We start from the raw sequence: 15,682 nt of genomic DNA, 5'->3' as shown, positions 1-15,682 counted from the left end.
GGGGGGACAGCGCTCCCTCCCGAGTATCGGGACTTTGCTGATGTGTTCGCGGAGGTAGAGTGCAACCAACTTCCTCCCCACCGTAAAACTGACTGTGCCATTGAATTGAAGAAAGGGGAACCACTCCCCAAAGCCAAACTTTATTCCATGAGCCCCCGGGAAATGGCGGAGCTTAGGGAATTTTTGGATAAGAACCTGGCGAGGGGTTTTATTAGACCGGCCACATCTTCATTAGCGGCCCCGGTCCTTTTTGTAAAAAAGAAGGACGGTTCGCTACGTTTGTGTACTGACTACCGTGGGTTGAACGCGGTCTCCACCTGCAATGCCTACCCGCTCCCCCTGATAAAAGACTTGTTGGGCCACTTGGGGAAGGCACGAATTTTTACGAAATTGGATTTGAGGGAAGCCTATTACCGAGTTCGGATCAAGAAGGGGCACGAATATCTTACGGCTTTTAATACCCCCCTGGGGCAGTTTGAGTACACCGTAATGCCGTTCGGCCTCGCCGGCGCTCCGGGCGTGTTCATGAATATGATTAATGAAATTATGCATGATTTATTGTACCAGGGGGTGTTGGTTTACATTGATGATATTCTTGTGTATTCAGAGAATGTTGAGAGTCATGCTGAACTGGTACGCGAAGTGCTCAACCGCTTGCGGAAGCACCAATTGTTTGCTAAACTGTCTAAATGTGAGTTCCACCGCGATGCGGTGGAGTTTTTGGGGTTCCGTGTTTCCCAGGCTGGGATTGAGATGGACCCTGGCAAGGTGCGCGACTTGCTGGCTTGGGAACCTCCCCGCACCAGGAGGCAACTGCAAAGTTTCCTAGGATTCGCTAATTTCTACAGGACTTTCATTCCCAATTTTGCCAAAGTGGTGTTGCCCCTCACTGACTTGTTGAAAACCAAACAAGGGGGAAAAACGGCGAGCCGCCCGGGGACGCCCCTTCTGTGGACTCCCCCCTGTCAAGACGCATTTGACAAACTAAAGTTGTTGTTTACGTCCGAACCAGTTTTGGCCCATGCTGACCCTTCTAAGCAATTCACTGTACAAGTAGATTCCTCGGACGTAGCAATGGGGGCCGTGATCCTCCAAGAGGGGGAGGACGGGAAATTACACCCGCTGGCCTATCTGTCAAAGAAATTCTCGGGGGCAGAGCGAAATTGGGCAATTTGGGAAAAAGAGGCGGCTGCAGTAAAATTGGCCCTTTCCACCTGGAGGCATTGGCTAGAGGGGTCTGCGATCCCATTTGTAGTCTGGACGGATCATAAAAACCTTCAGGCACTCAAGCAGCCCCGATCGCTTTCCGCCAAGCAAATGAGATGGGCGGAGTTTTTCGCCCGTTTCAACTTCTCCCTAAAGCATCTGCCGGGTAAAATGAACTTTTTGGCAGATGCATTATCACGCCTGCCCCAGTACAACAGCAAACGAGACCCATTGGTGGACACCGTTTTCACCCCCGCCCAACTAGGGATGGCCGCCGTGACGCGCAGCCACGTAAAGACTGCTACGCCCATCCCAGGGGGCTGGGTCCAGAAGGAGATGTCACAAGATCCGGTGTTTAGCTCCCTCCGCCCTGATCTGACTGAGAAGGGGGGGCTCTTTTTTAAGGGCGAGAGACTCTTTGTTCCTGTTGCGGCCAGGGGAAAAGTTTTGAAACTTTGCCACGACGCAAAAACTGCTGGACACTTTGGTTTCGTGAAAACTCTGCACCTAGTCAGGAGACAGTATTGGTGGCCGTCCCTGCGCAAAGATGTGGAGAAGTATGTGCAGGGATGCCCTATTTGTATTGCCTCAAAACCGGTTGGGGGCAAGAAAAAAGGGCTATTGCAACCACAGCCCACCCCCTCTCGTCCATGGACAGATGTCACTATGGACTTTATTACGGACCTCCCTCCCAGCCACGGGAACACCGTTATATGGGTGGTAGTGGATGCTTTTTCTAAACAGGCTCACTTCATTCCCTGCACGGGAGTGCCTTCAGCACCAAAATTGGCTTCTCTTTTCATTGAACACGTGGTACGTCTGCACGGGATCCCGACACGTGTCCTGACGGATCGGGGCCCCCAGTTCGTTTCCAAGTTTTGGAGGGAACTCCTGAAACTATTGGGGGTGGAGCAAGCCCTCACTTCGGGCTATCACCCTGAATCAAATGGCCAGACCGAAAGGGTAAACCAAATCCTGGAACAGTATTTGCGTTGTTTCATCAATCACCAGCAGGACAATTGGGTCTCCTTATTACCGCTGGCTGAATTTGCCTACAACAATGGGGTTCATGCCTCAACAGGGGTATCACCCTTCAAAGTAGTGTATGGGACTGATTTGGCAACAGCCCCCACCTGGGAACTCAGCTCCACTGAGACTCCTGACATAAATAAATGGGCATCGACCATCAGTACAGGTTGGCCAGAAATTGTTGCTAGCCTCAAGGAGGCAAAACAAGCCTATAAAGCTCAAGCAGATAAGAAAAGAGTACCTGCACCTGATTGGAAAGTGGGAGACCTGGCCTATTTGTCTACTGAGAACCTGAGGTGCCAGCAGAAATCAAAGAAACTTGGCCCTAAATACGTGGGGCCATTTAAAGTGGTAAAACTGATTAATACTGTGACTGTTGAGCTAGCTTTACCAAAGACTTATAGGAATGTGCATCCGGTTTTTCATTCCAGCCTGCTGCGAAGAGCTCCGGTCCCAGACGAGTGGCACCCTCCTCCAGACCAGCCTGTGCCAATTTACATCGACAAAGACACCCACTACGAAGTCAACCAAATTTTAGACTCTCGTTTGCACAAGGGTCGCCTTCAATATCTGGTCGATTGGAAAGATTTCCCCTCGGGGGACAAAGAGTGGGTGGAGGCAGGGAATGTGAAGGCACCCCGCCTTCTCCGGGCTTTCCATCGAGCATTTCCTGATTGTCCTCGCCCGGTAGATGCCGGCTAGGTGGGGGAGTGAAGTTTGTTTTAATGCGGAGGGATGTCAGGATTGTAGGATCTCTGTCATAAATTAGCCTGAGTTCCTCCATGTCAGTTATATTGTTTAATTGGACCTGGCGCCTGCTAGCCCCGGCCTTGTAGTTTGTAAGCAATAAAATAGAATAGTGATGTTATTTTAACCTTATCTTGTTATGGGCTCACAGGGTTGTTGTCACTTCTCTCAAGGATGGGAGTTTGGAATCCTGTTGTTGTTTCACATATGTCTTTCCTCACTAACCCCCCTCCTTGGGAACTGTCAAGTTTTGGGCGGGAGAAATGTATTGATAAGCTGAGGCAAATCTGGCTTCGAGTCAGATTTGACTTTCAGTCCAATGCGTATAGTGCTAATCAATAAAACTATTTTCTTTTGAATAAGTTTTGTTGTGAGTTTCCTGTGCGTTTGACACCGAGAGCCAGCAGGAAAAAAACCCTGTAGGAGCCTTTCCCAGCTCCAAGCCGAGAGCCAGCAGGAAAAAAACCCTGTAGGAGCCTTTCGCAGCTCCAAGCCGGCACGCCCACGAGAGCCAGCAGAAAAGCATTAACCCTGTAGGAGCCTTTTGCAGCTCCAAGCCGAGAGCCAGCAGAAAAAAAAACCCTGTAGGAGTCTTTCGCTGCTCCGAGCCGAGAGCCAGCAGACAAAAAAACCCTGTAGGAGTCTTTCGCTGCTCCAAGCCGAGAGCCAGCAGAAAAAAAAACCCTGTAGGAGCCTTTCGCAGCTCCAAGCCGAGAGGCAGCAGAAAAAAAAACCCTGTAGGAGTCTTTCGCAGCTCCAAGCCGAGAGCCAGCAGAAAGAAAAACCCTGTAGGAGCCTTTCCCAGCTCCAAGCCGAGAGCCAGCAGGAAAAAAACCCTGTAGGAGCCTTTCCCAGCTCCACGCCGAGAGCCAGCAGAAAAAAAACCCTGTAGGAGCCTTTCGCAGCTCCAAGCCGAGAGCCAGCAGAAAGAAAAACCCTGTAGGAGCCTTTCGCAGCTCCAAGCCGCCACGCCCACGAGAGCCAGCAGAAAAGCATTAACCCTGTAGGAGCCTTTCGCAGCTCCAAGCCGAGAGCCAGCAGAAAAAAAAAACCCTGGAGGAGCCTTTCGCCGCTTCAAGCCGGCGCCCTGGGAGCCCCGGCAGCCGCCCACAGCGCAGCTGCTGGGTGCTCCCTGCCCTCATGGCCCCAGAACACAATGGAGCCGCCGGGAAAGCCGCAGAAGAACAAAAAAATGCAGAGGAGCCGCCACAGCCCAGCGCACCACACCTGGGACTCCCCGGCAAAAACTACGAGACGCCGAGGAGCCGCCGCCCGCCTCCTCTTTCAGGTAGCCTGTCCCTTGCTCTGTCCCTCGCCTGCCGCTCGCTCTGGTCCCCACCTGCTAGCGCCCATTGTCTTCTTCATGCAATGGGCTTTTTTACTAGTCTATTCATAAAACAATAAAACATCTATTCATAAAACAGTCCATTAAAAACCCAACAATAATAAATCAAAATACTTATTTAAAAAGTAGTCCAATATTTGGAATTGCTGAAATTAAAAGACGCCTGGAGGATCAAACTTCCCAAAGATACAAATTTCACATTTTTTTCTGATAGACATCAAGTATATTCAAGAATAGATACTTCTTTGGTATAAAAAAAAAATCCTATAATGAGTCTAGATAAAGTGGAGCTTCAAACTGAATTTTTTTGCAGATCATAAACCTATAGAGGTGGCTTAGTCATGAAAGGCAGGTTATAAATTAAATTATAAATAAATAAATAAATAAATACACCCAGACAACACAATCACTGGACCTAACAACATTAACTACACCACTTCAGGTTCATTCACTTGTTCATCTTCTAACATTATATATGCCATTAAATGCAAACATTACCCTTCAGTTCTCTACATAGGGCAAACAGCTCAAACTCTATGCCAAAGGATAAATGGACACAAATCTAACATCGAGAATCACTAACCTCAGAAACCTGCAGGGGAACACTTCAACCCTCCAGGACACTCAACAAAGGATCTCAAAGTAGCTGTTTTATTGCAAAAGAATTTTAAAAACATTATGAGAGATTGCTGATTTACAACATTCAGGACAATGGAACCCAAGGGTTTAATGGGTATATCGGTTTATTAGCTCACCACACATGCTAATATCATACAGTTCTCACATCTGCTTGGAAACTCTCTTATTATGCTGTATATGCTAATTTGATGCTATATACAGATTTTACCTATGTGCAAAAAGGATCTAGGAGGCAGTAGTTTGTGCGAAAAGGATCTAGGAGTCTTAGACCATACACTGAACACGAGTCAGCAGTGTGACTCAGGGGCTAAAAAGGCAAATGGGATTTTGGGCTGTATCAAAAGGAGTATCGTGTCCAGATCACACGAGATGATGGTGCTGCTTTACTCTGCTCTGGTTCTGCCTCACTTGGAGTACTGTGTTCAGTTTTGGGCACCCTAATTGAAGAGGGATGTAAACAAACTGGAGCATGTCCAGAGGAGGGCAGCAAAGATGGTGAGGGGTTTGAAGACCAAGATGTATGAAGAAAGGTTGGGGGAGGTTGGTCTGTTTAGCCTGGAGAGGAGACGACTGAGAGGGAATCTGATAGCCATCTTCAAGTATTTAAAAAGCTGCCATATAGAGAATGGAGCAGAGTTGTTCTCTCTTGCCCTAGAGGGACAGACCAGATCCAATGGGATGAAATTAATGCAAAAGAAATTCATTCTAAACATCCAGAAGAAGTTCCTGACAGAGCAGTTTCTCAGTGGAACAGGCTTCCTCAAGAGGTGGTGGGTTCTCCATCTCTGGAAATTTTTAAACAGAGGCTAGATAGCCATCTGATGGAGAGGCTGATTCTGTGAAGGCTCATGGGGTGGCAGCTTACAGTGGATCAATAATAGGGTTGTGAGTGTCCTACGCAGTGCAGGGGATTGGACTAGATGACCCAGGAGGTGTCTTCCAACTCATTCTTATTGCCTTCATTCAATTTTAGCTATCTTTATCATTCAGCTAGATTCAAGTGGGTAGCCATGTTGGTCTGAAGTAGCACAACAAAACAAAATCAGAGTCCACTGGCACCTTTAAGACCAGCAAAGATTCATTAAGATGTGAGCTTTCAAGTGCAAGTCTGAGGAATAGTGCTTGCAATCGAAAGCTCATGCCTTAATAAATTTTTGTTCATCTTAAAGGTGCCACTGGACTCTGATTTTGTTTTGTTATCATTCAGTTACTTATGAATCTTGACTATAATTAGCCTTCCTGGAAAAACATCCCCACCCTCTACCTATAGATAGTGGTTGATGACTTCCATTTCAACGTATGTGAAGAAGTAAGCATGCACACAAATGCTTATATCCAAAATAAAACTTTTTCTTACTCAAAAACCACTGAAGCCACTGGTACTCAAAATCTGCTGCTTCAGACCAACATGATTGCCCACCTGAATCTATCTCTTTGGAGAGTAATTGTGAGGATAAAACTAGAGGAACCCTTGAAAAGAGTCAGTTAAAATGTGATAAATTCTTTCCAATTATAACAATTTAAGTTATTTTTTCCACCAGATATTGAGCTTGCCATCTTAAGAAAATAAAGATGCCTTCTCAGAATGGATGCCAAACCTCCTTGGATGATTTCCTGGTACGTGCAAGGCAAGCAACTAAATGTATTGATTTTACTTGGCTGTTCTCCCATACAGCTGTCTAGATACTTATACTGGTTGTATACTGATCCAGTCACCTGGGTCCTGATCATACACCATGGACGGGTGGGTCATCCAATACTCTGTAATGTAATGGCCGGCATCCACCCCCTTCCAAGCCGGAGTGCTCACCACCACTGAGGTGGTGTACTATGGCCATTTGGAAACCTCTGGTTTCTTCACTGTTGCCTTGCCGGAGTTGGTGGGGCACTCCTCTTGCCCTCCAGCGGCCTCAGGAGATTGGGTGTCCAAGTCTCCTACATCTGTCAACATGGTGGTAGAACGAGTACAATAACTCAGTTCAAAAGTAAGTTCTAACTAACTTTGGGGGGTTTTGTTCTTATTTTTGTTTTGGAAAAAAAAACATTACTGACATATGTAGCATTTAACATCCACACACTGGACAGTGGGATGCCAATTTATAGTGTATATAATCCGACTTTTATCTGTGGTCAAAGGTTTTGCAAGTTTTGTTTCAATGTACTTGTATAATACAAAGGAAAAAAAGAACATGCTCATGTTCAGGTGTGAAGTTATCCCAGACTGTTTTCAGCCATCTAAAAATGTGTTTGTGTCCCCTCAAAATGAACTAAGGCAGACCCTGCTAACTACTTCCTCTGGCAACCAGTGGGCTATAAGGCTCAGTGTTGCCAGATCCAAGTTGGGAAACACCTGGAGATTTGGGAATAGAGTCTGAGTGAACAGGGACCTCAGTAGGGAGCAATGCCATACTGTCCATCCTCCAAAGCATCTGTTTTCTCCAGGGGAACTGATATCTGGAAATGAGCCTGAATTTCAGGGGATCCCCAGATCCCACCTGGAGGCAGGGAGGGATCCTTACTGCTAACCGAGTCACCTTGCAATACACAAATTCAACTCTCCTTCCCCATTCTAAGAATGCCACATTTATTCCAGACTGCAGTGAGCAATACTATGTAAGGTAATAAACACTGAGGTCCTTCTGGAAAGAATTCTGTAAGACTAGTTATTTTCATGCTTCATTGCATTATGTCCACTAGAGGTCATAGTTAGAGCTTCTTTTTTTAAGTAAAATTCCTGCCCTTAGGATTTCTAATTAATTTTGCATCATCAGATCTCAACATTCATCTTCTGGCTTCTGAACAGATCTGAACAATCAGTATAAATATCTAGACAGCTGTTTAGGAGAACAGCCAAGTAAAATCAATAAAAATTAGCTGTTTGCCTTGCACATATCCGGAAATCGTCCAAGAAGGCTTGGCATCCATTCCAAGAAGGAATCTTTTTTCCTGAGACGTCATCCTCAACATCTGGTGGAAAACATCAGCTTCTGAAGCCCTGCACACTTTCCGCTGATGGGAAAAGAAATGTTTTGTTTTGTCAGTGATAAAGATTCTAATGAGGAATAATTGAACATGTGTCCCCCTCCTTCAGAAAATTCCTGTACAGATTTATTGAGATTTTTAAGAAGCTGTAAATTACAGCTGACTACTTTCATCATAGTGGTCACTCAGATTTCTCTGATTTTTTGTACAACTATAATTGTCTTGAGACAACTGATCTGAGTGCAATATAAATCACATGGACGAGCACATTAATGTCCAGTAATATGTGCAAGGAAGTCCTGGAACTGATCTTGACAAGAGCCCTTGAACTGGTTCCTGGCAATGCTTTTCTGCCTATGCACTGTACACTTCCCATGAGGTCAGTTTTTATCAGTAAATTTCTTTGTGCACAGATGTTCTCGCACTGTCAGATTCTCCTTGCATTTGGCTCTGGTTTGTGCTAGCATCATGAAGGAATTAGAACTTAAGTACATGCTCTTCAATTTTAGAATTAAAGCAAAAAATGTTATCAGTCTAGTAATGACTGAAAATGCCCCGTGAAAACTGTGCCATATCTCGATGACAGCAAAATGCTTTGTTTTCCAGTGATTAAACCACATACCGAAGTATGACACCTCCCAGTGTCTGTAGTGGAGAATATTGAGCAGAAGCATATTACTTTTCTGCTGTTAGTTAAATTAGGGAGTCCTGACATAAAATTGTTTTTGTGCCCTTTTTGTAAGTGTATTCCTAAAAATATTGTTTTAACCTACCTAAAGCTACAATCATTGCTTAGCTAGTGATGGGTACACAGGCTTGTGATTGACATGAAACTGCTCTTGTTTTTTTGAAGTAGCTCTGGAAACACTTGAAAATGTTCAATGGGCATTTTTCTGTGTTCAGTGGGATGCCCACAAAATGTGCAGATGCATAATCACAAAGAAAAATGCTTGCTTGGTACCTGTCATTTTCCTTCCCATTAATTTTCCCCTCCCCATGTCATACACCTTACTGTTCCCAAGGGTCAGAGTGTGGAGGATGGCTTTGTAAGGAAAAGGTATATTTGTTATATATTACTTTCCCATATCTTCTTCAAAATGAATGTCAGGCCTCTGTTGGGTTCCCAATAAGCAAATTAATTGTTGGCAAGAAGTTTCTTCATTAAGAGAAATAGTGAAAAGAAGCAAGAATTGTTGAAACTGAAAAGCAAACTTAGAAGCATACTTTTATGCTCCCCTGTGACCCCTCCCCCCCTGTTTGAATCTTGGCAAGTTACAAAATGTATTAGGCCCTGTAGTTTCCCAAGCCAGGGCAGAGTCTGCACTTACTTTGTTTATTCCATTGTCAATCCTGTTGAATTCAGATCGATTTCAACTTGGGTCTTCCTCTTTCCCCCCCCCCTTCCCCATTGAAACAGAAACGTGTTCTGCATGTGGTTAGGGTAGTTCAGAAGGGGGAGAAGTCAAGCACAGCCTCTTTCTTTCTTTTCTTGAAAGGGAGGGGAGAGGATTGAAGAAGGCAGAGGAGGGAGAAAAAAATCCAAGACCTACAGAAGTTGAGAGAAATTAGGGGCTTCTCCTTTAAGGCAAGCTTGTCACATGAGCAGCTTTGGCCAATCAGAGATTCTCTACCACGGAGGAGAGCCCAGATTAAAAACAGCCTGCTTTCTCAATAAGATTCTTAAAATATTGAGGGTTAAAAGCACTCTAAGATATCGCACAATAAAGGTAGGGTCACTCCGGATCAATCCTGCTTGTTGCAGAAGGAAAATTTAAATCACTCCAAATCAAAATGGAAATCACATCCTGTGTAGACGGCAGGGATTGAATCAACCTGGGATTGGAATAAAAGCTCCGTGCAGTTTACACGCAGGTTTCCCATGCAAACCGCGTGCAACAACCTAGTCACTACAAGCATCCCTAAAAGAATACATCAGCCAAGCAAGTACAAAACATTAAAATACTCTCAAGAGAGATAATGAGAAAGACACCTTCTAATCTAAAAAGAACTACACAATTAAAGCAAGGCAAAAAACAGGTCAAGGAAACATTACATGGCAAGATCATGAGAACAGTCTTGACAATGACTTTGTTAGAACATGTGGGAATTGTAGTTTTCAAACTCTCTTCAGCTGAAATCTAGCTCAGTAAACAATATATTCTGAGCATTTTTAAATGAAAGCTGTGTTTAAATGAAGCACTACATATCAATATTTTAGGGCTGTTAAAACATCGAAACCACTCATATTCAGGACAGGATGGAGGGAGTGGTTTGATGATGACAACAGTCTAGTCACTGAAAAGTGAGCTGGTGGCATGTAAAAGTGGGTGAGGCAAAGAAAACAGAAAAAGTGACTCAAAATAACTCCAGAAAAATATCAGAGTAGAGAATCAAAAGCATCAGTGGGAAAAACAGGGAATAACTAATAGGGGGCAGGGAGGACCCTTTGGCTGTGGGCTGCAGTCCCTGAGAGTATGTTGTGCATTTCACTCCCTATGGAATGAAGTGACTTCATACTTTCTGGATCCAACATGGAAGTAAAATAGGGGGATAATGCCTAGGAATTTCATCCTAATTAGAGAGGGAGGAGACAGAAATGTGTTTCCCATCAGAACTACTATTGAACTGATTAATCTCCAGGTTCTAGCACTGCCCAAACAAGATGCATCATTACATCTCCAGTAGTCCAACGGCTTTCATCTTCTTTCATGCTACAAAGTTCACTACAGGCATCAAAATATTGTTTCTTCTTCTGAACTTATAAATCAAATAATCACAAAGTTTTTTCAACCCTTAAGCTGCTGCTTAGAGAAAATAGACATCATCCTAGTATCGCCTCCTCAAGTACCAATGTCTTAGTTGAACATTAATGAACTCGCAGGAGGAAAAGAGCATCAGCTAATGGGGCAGAAGCTTTTTTTGTTGAGAGGGTTTCAGTACTCAGCGGAAACTCTTGTGCTCATGTTATCATTTTAATTGGTTCTGAATGTGCTAATGGTTCAATATCCACACAGAAACACAGGACAAGAGGCTATCCCACAAACACGGTGAGGCGTAGCCTAATAAACTATGAAACCCAGCCAACTATGATGCAGTGAAGAGAAAAATAAGCAGAAAACACTTCTGCAAAATTGCAAGCACTGGATAGCTGCAAAATAAGTACTAGATTCTGTTTCTGAATCATAGTTGATATTTTCAGTAGGGTAGCCAGGTTGGTCTGCAGTGAAGATCAAGTGAGTCCAGTAACACTTTAGTGATGAACAAGATTTTTTTTGGGGGGGGGGGTATAAGCTTTCATAAGTCAGAGCTTCCTTTTTCAGATGTGATTCATACTATCAACCTAATTTTGCTGAAAACCTTTGCTATTAGGGCATTTTGTATGGAAGCTTCAGATTCTTCTGACTAACTCTTTTAGTACTAACCTGAAACAGTATTTGGGTGAGGGAGCATTCGATGCCACCCAAAGTCTCATAGTTGCCATTAAGAGGTTCTTTAGGCACAGGCTGCCATGGATGGGAGAAGGAGGTCAATGTAGTCACATTATAAAGGAAGATACAATGAAACCATTTGTGGTTGAATTCCTCTTGCGATGGGCTTTTGTTCTACATGAAAAAGCAACACAGAAATTAGGGTACATTCCTGTTTTCCTCTTGTGGCGCAGAGTGGTAAGGCAGCCGTCTGAAAGCTTTGCCCATAAGGCTGGGAGTTCAATCCCAGCAGCCGGCTCAAGGTTGACTCAGCCTTCCATCCTTCCGAGGTCGGTAAAATGAGTACCCAGCTTGCTGGGGGGTAAACGATCATGACTGGGGAAGGCACTGGCAAACCACCCCGTATTGAGTCTGCCATGAAAACGCTGGAGGGCGTCACCCCAAGGGTCAGACATGACTCGGTGCTTGCACAGGGGATACCTTTACCTGTTTTTTAAATTTTATATATTTATATTATATATACACACACATACATATATATAGTTCACATATGTTGTACATTTTCAGTATTTACAGGTTCATGAAATGATTCAGAATCATAAAACAAGATTAATTATATTAAGAGAAATATTACCTCAGTAAAACCCTTCCTTTTAAAGCTGAGGTGAAAAGGGATCATTTTAGTCCGATACCTAAAAGCAGCCATGTCAGGCACCTGGCAAGCCATTCCTTTGCATTCCATCCTGACCTGAACTCTGCTGCTCTGGGCAAGAACACTGTGTGTTTGTGAAAGTGAAGGCACTGTAAGTGTGAACTTGGCCTATCTGCCTACCTCCCTTCTTTCATTTTTAATGCACTTTGAGCTTGCGAAGACATCTGGGTGTCTGGCTAGATTTCTGTGGAACCAAGTAACATCTTTGCATTACATCTTTAGTGCAATGTGTTCTTGCCAAAATCAATTCACTCTATTACATTTTTGGCTTCCTTTGATCGTACTTTTGATAGTTCAGCTCCTTCAAATCTAATCCTCATTCCAGAAGAAAGAAACAAATAGGCTTTATGCTGACACCAGGGACAAAGATTGTAGATAACCAAGTTGGTCCAAAGGAAAAAAATCCCAAATCAATAACAATAAAATGCCTTTTTTATTAGGATAAAAAAACACATAAAACAGTGAACAAGCTTTGAGTTCTCAGAACTCTTAACTGTGGTAGATGTTCAATAAATAAAGGAGGAGGATGTTTGAAGGCATGGTGGCAGAGATGCCTCTAGAATGCAGGCTATAGAATCCTGAAATCAAGTATAATGTTGCAGATTCAGTTGGAGTGTATGGTATTGGTACAGGTAGCAAAAACAGGTTTCAGGATTAATCAGAAATTACTGGAACAACTCACTGGAGAAAGCAATTATGTTAGAATTGATCAGTGGTAAAACTCTTGCTGAAGATCTGGGGTTGGTTACTGGTGAGGGGGTGGAATTTGGGGAGTGAGCTCAGCAGGAATGCAACACCACTCTAAAACTCTGTTTCTCCTAGGCATTATGGCATTCCATAGGGCACACCCTCTGAAGCTGCCATTTACTCCAGGGAAACTAATCTCTGGAGTCTGGTGATGGGTTGTAATTCCAGGAGAGCTCCAGGCTAGAGATGGGCATGGGCTAGCCCTTGGGTCTCTATGAACCCATGAATTGGAATAGTTTGTGGATCGCAAACCAGGACTCATCTGGCCACGCCCCCAATGGCCATGCACAAATGCATATAGGCCTTACCCATCTGTGTGTATTTGTGGGCTTTTTCAGGGATGGAGTTTCTTCCCTCGACACATGCGCATGAGCCTGTGATGAGCTTATAAACCTCTCTCTCTGCATAGATGGGGCTTGAAAGGTTTTCTTTTGGTTTCTGTGGCTACTCCCATTTAGTTTGATTGGTATCCTTGTTAACCAAGAGTAATGGTGATCTTGTTAACCAAGAACAAGTTTGTAGGTCTCATGTGTACACAGACTTGCCTGCTAGGCCTGACTTGAGAGTTGGTGAGTGATTGTTCTCTCTCCCATAGACAAAACTTATGTGTTTCCCCTAAGAAGATCATCAGTAGAGTGCAAATGCAGGGTTGAGTTTGAGTGAGTGATAGGGTGAGAAAGAGCAGGGAATGATAGGGCTCATCATGGAGCAGGGAGAACAACCCCTTCTACCATGTCGCAGGGACCCTTCCCAGTAAAGGCTTGCCCGGTGTCAGAAGAGGAGGTGCCCCCAGTGGTCAACTATTCCTCCCTCGTCAGTCCTGCTAGTTCCACGCTGGGAGATGTTGCAGTTGAGGATGCAGATGATTTTGGGTGGCCTGCCATCATGTGTCTGTCAAGATTGCCCTGTCAACAAGATGTTACCTGATTGTCTACCACCTATGTCAATCCCTTTAGTTAGACCTTCCTCATTGTTGATTGGGGCTGCAGAGCCCTAATGGTATATCGGTCTGGATGTCCTCAGATGCCCTATTTGAATTCCCAAGCCAGATATCATGGAGGCCCTTTATTCCATTGAAGATGTCCCCTGGCCCATCTCTTTTTGATGTGAAACATCAGCGCTGTGCATTGCTGGGCTGGCCTTGCCTCTGCTATTCCTCTGAGGATGCCCCTGCCCTCCAGAGAGCAGAGGCAGTCTTGGGAGAGGTAAGGAGAGGGGGTGGGGGTGGGAGAGGAGGAGGGAGGGGGCAGGGAACAAGGTTGAGAATCTTTGATGGTAGATTTTTTCCAACATCTTCCCCAATTTTCTATATCGCCAGGCATGACAAGCTTACATGGGCATGGCTGTTGGCCACTGTGGACTTACTTGGTCCATTGTCACCACAGGTGGATTCATAGGACAGGATGAGCTGGAGTGTCACCAGACCATTACGTGCATGACTGTGCTCACAGGTTTCACAGTCAAGTTCTTGTGGTTAGTTTTAGTGAGTTGTAGTTTGATAAGTAGGTAGGTAGATAGTTCTGTAGATAGGAAGGTTAAGTAGTATGGTTTCTAGTATTAGTAACAGGTAGATAGGTTTGTAGTTACAGATAGTTGTGGTTAGGAAGGTTTGTACTTTGGGTTAGCTCTAGTCTGCTAGGTAGTTAGCCTTAGTTTTGGTAGTTTAGATGGTAGGTAGGCAGGGCACCACAGAACCTGGCCTTGAACTTTGGAAGCACTGTCATTGGTGGCCTCCATCCATGATTCTCTTTCTCTGGAGACACACTTGGTCATTCTATGTCCTCTGAGTTTACCCGCGATGATCTGGTTGGGGTGGATGTGGCACTTAATGTTCCTGTGGAAATCTCTGTCCAGTGTGTGGATGAATGCAACGCTTCATTGCACTGACAAGGGAACACGGTTTCATCAAACTTCCATGGTGCCTTATGGGGGAGGACTCAATTTGGTCACAATTTGGTCCCCATGATGAGGGAGGAGATCCTTCCTATAGGATAAAAGTTATTCCTTCTGCATGCTTGGGGGATGGATGAGGCGTGCATCTTTAGAAAAACAACTATAGGTATTGATTGCAGCACATCAGAGTTGGGGGCAGTATGGGGACGTTAGCCATATCAGAATTGGGTTCAGGGGTGGAGACCCATATAACATCAGTCAAAAATGTCACGATCCTTCTTGATGCGATGCACACCTGGTTCCTCCAGGTGCACACCTTGATGAAGGATGACAGAAGGAAAATCAGAGTCAGTTGTGTCCCAGTATGCTGGACTCTGTTTCTGAATTTTCTCCCAGGGTTTCCCAGGTCACATTGCCCAACTGTCCCACTGGTCCAGGGGGGTTGGTTAGAGGATGATCCCTTCCGTCATTCCCCAATCGTACAGGGGTGTGGGGGTATAGCCATAGTTTTAAGCATTCTGAAAGCACCCAAACTATTATGCTGAGGTTGCCATCTCCCAAAAAGGTCCCCCCTCAGTAGATCTGTCTTTTGCTAGCTAGCTAGCTGCTTGAAACCCAACGATCCATGGCCCTACCATTATAACCAATGAAAATGCACGTCCAAGAAAGAGGGATATCTGAGGACTGGAAAGGGGGATGAGGATCTTGCATCTAGAAAGAATGGGTTCAAGGGGCACAAGCTCCAAGCAATGCATCATTATGGTGTGGCATTGCCTGCTGCAGTCGTGGGATGTAATGATTTGACGACCGGTGGACAAAGTGTGGGAAGCATACCCCATATATCTCCTACTCCAGCTCCTACCATGGGGGGGGGCAGGCAAAACCCCATCGGAGGCCCCACACTTACCGGGATTCCTGACTTAGATATCTCACCTAACCCAAAATACAAGAAGT

This window comes from Paroedura picta, chromosome 1 (assembly GCF_049243985.1).
Source record: "Paroedura picta isolate Pp20150507F chromosome 1, Ppicta_v3.0, whole genome shotgun sequence".
Classification (NCBI taxonomy): domain Eukaryota; kingdom Metazoa; phylum Chordata; class Lepidosauria; order Squamata; family Gekkonidae; genus Paroedura; species Paroedura picta.
The sequence above is the reverse complement of the archived record's forward strand: the minus strand, read 5'-3'. Positions refer to the sequence as shown.